Source organism: Lepisma saccharinum, chromosome 11 (assembly GCF_977018435.1).
Source record: "Lepisma saccharinum chromosome 11, izLepSacc3.1, whole genome shotgun sequence".
Lineage (NCBI taxonomy): Eukaryota > Metazoa > Arthropoda > Insecta > Zygentoma > Lepismatidae > Lepisma > Lepisma saccharinum.
Window position 1 is genome coordinate 346542 of NC_139239.1, and position 3263 is coordinate 349804.

Genomic DNA, 3263 nt, shown 5'->3' on the forward strand with positions numbered 1-3263 from the left:
TAAGCGTATTATCTGCTTTCATGTCAGATTTTCCTGACCTGTGAGCTGTAGTGTTTAGGCGACAAGCGACCTGCTGAAAATATAATACTGTTGACAATATTGTACGCCCCCGTGAAAAATTATATATAAATAAGGCATAAGCGTATTATCTGCTTTCATGTCAGATTTTCCCGACCTGTGAGCTGTAGTGTTTAGGCGACAAGCGACCTGCTGAAATATAATACTGTTGACAATATTGTACGCCCTGTGAAAATTATATATAAATAAGGCATAAGCGTATTATCTGCTTTCATGTCAGATTTTCCCGACCTGTGAGCTGTAGTGTTTAGGCGACAAGCGACCTGCTGAAATATAATACTGTTGACAATATTGTACGCCCCGTGAAAATTATATATAAATAAGGCATAAGCGTATTATCTGCTTTCATGTCAGATTTTCCTGACCTGTGAGCTGTAGTGTTTAGGCGACAAGCGACCTGCTGAAATATAATACCGTTGACAATATTGTACGCCCCGTGAAAATTATATATAAATAAGGTATAAGTGTATTATCTGCTTTCATGTCAGATTTTGCCGACCTGTGAGCTGTAGTGTTTAGGCGACAAGCGACCTGCTGAAATATAATACCGTTGACAATATTGTACGCCCCGTGAAAATTATATATAAATAAGGTATAAGTGTATTATCTGCTTTCATGTCAGATTTTGCCGACCTGTGAGCTGTAGTGTTTAGGTGACAAGCGGCCCGCTCAAATATAATACCGTTGACAATATTGTACGCCCCGTGAAAATTATATATAAATAAGGCATAAGCGTATTATCTGCTTTCATGTCAGATTTTCCCGACCTGTGAGCTGTAGTGTTTAGGCGACAAGCGACCTGCTGAAATATAATACTGTTGACAATATTGTACGCCCCGTGAAAATTATATATAAATAAGGCATAAGCGTATTATCTGCTTTCATGTCAGATTTTCCCGACCTGTGAGCTGTAGTGTTTAGGTGACAAGCGACCTGCTGAAATATAATACTGTTGACAATATTGTACGTATATTGTATTGTATAGGAGACTAGAAGCATATAATTTGGCGAAAAAAAAAAAAACCAAGTAAGGTCATAGAAAATAGTTAAAAAAAAGTGAACAATTATATTTTGCATTGCACAGCATTGGATATTAAATAACATACCCCCAAAAAATCTCTGCATTATGCGTTCTGTAAAAAAATTGCCCTACGTGCCAAACTGCTGTTTTCAAAGGCACTGTCGTACTTGTGTGCCGGGAAAGCGAATATGTGCGACCAAACTGTGCTCTAAGTGTGGAAAAAATATTTCTATTGCCAACTTCAAGTTGTTTTTTTTTTTTGACACGTATATATATTATTATTTTTTTTAATAGAGGAAGAAAGTCCGTGCTTCGGAAAACGCGATGATGTGCGTAATGATATCTTTCTCCTCCTGCTTAGACTTGTACCAATCTACTGTGTACCATCTTCTTCCCTGTCTTGCCTCGTCCAGTTCGTCCAACCTCTTGTTCAATTTTTCCCCTGCAGCCGAAAGCAGAATGTTGAGATCACTGCACCTCAGGCCGCCGATCCCCCGAAGATGGTCCTTGAGAACCATTTCACAAGGGATGCGAAATTCCGGCGTCGTTCTTGCTATGATTACAAGTTTTCCCTACATCCTTACAATCTCTGTTTACTGCGTGTTTAAATATTTTACATAGTAGCTCGGGCGGCAAATCAGTTATACGAGACATGTTGTTATTATTATTATTTTTCATTTTATGTTATTTATATACCCCACCCCAATTTTTGTTTCGTGTTCATGACGATGGTGGTAGAGTGCCACACACGTAAATTTGCCGTTGCGTAGAAACGAATTTTCGTTTCGTCTCCCTCTCTCTTAGCATCATGTGTTCTACCCTACTCGATAACCTTTGTTATTATTGCCACATTGTTATTCTATTCCTGGACACACTTGAGCAAACATCATTGAAAACAATTGAATAGCGCTCCAACTCGCGGTTCCCACCGTTCGGTAGGGACGCTAATGTGGCAATATAGCACGGCGTAGTGCTTGCTTCTTTTATGCAGTGCATGTTTATTGGCTAGCTTGTAACTAGTGTTGCCAACTGTAATAATGAAGCACTATTTCTGTCATGGAAGGGGAAAAGGCAGGTAAAGTGGCGGTGAGTTTTTGTTGGATTGGAAGCACCATATTTTTATTTTATACTAAGTATTTGACCGGTTTGACGTTGTGTGCGTGTATTGCGTGTGTGTATGTAAAAGTGTGTGTTTGCTAATGAACGTTAAATTCCATAATGCCTCCAGTTCTGTCGAAGTTGAAATCAAAAAATCTTGCATAGCCAAGCTCGGGAAATTCTAAGCAACGTGCACGAGTTCATGAAGGAGGGAAGCCAATCATGGTGTTAGCATCCCAATAAAGCATTTTGGCAAGAGAGCAGCGAACAGCAGCAACAAATTGTTCATATTTCATAATTTTGGGAATTATTCAAAATAAATAAATTATGTAGCTCCAACATCATTTCAACTCTGGCTCCGGCACGTGTTCTTGTAGAAATTGCATAGAGGAGGCTGTCATTTTTGCTGCTTAATGCGATACATATTGTTTTCTGTGTTAAAATTGCCATGCTTTCATGGGTGATAAGCCTATTGAAAAACTGTGATCGAGCGAGATATTTTTTTGCGCTGAATAGTATTGAAATAGTATAAGAAGTCTCATTATTTATTTTATATTTTGATGTTTTAGTTAGGAATATATTGATTTTCAATTTTCCGTTGCTGCGTAATGACCGGGGGGGTCGAAATAGAGCGGCATCTGCCGCCACCTCCCAGGGAGGCAAAATGACTAGCGCCGGCCCTGGTTCATAACAAAAGAAAAAGCCGCGCAGCTTATCGTCTAGTGGCAGTATATGTACTTGTTATTGTTGTGGAAGGCCGGCATCCTTTGTAAATGTACAACAAAGGCAACCGACTGTTGCCGATCTCAGAGAGGAAATAATAATAATACTGCTTCAGGAGAAGTGTTATGGTGCAATTGTAGCGGTTTAACACGTTGGCATGTTATTATCTGCCGTTGCAGTTCCATACCAGTGTATACGGGTTTTGGAAGTGAAAAGTTAAAACGCCACCAGTGCATTAATGCAATGAAAAATAATATATATATTTTTTTTATTTATTTTTACTTATGTGTTAGTTCATATTTTGCGAATTTTTAGTCCATATGTATGTAGCTACATACAAAGT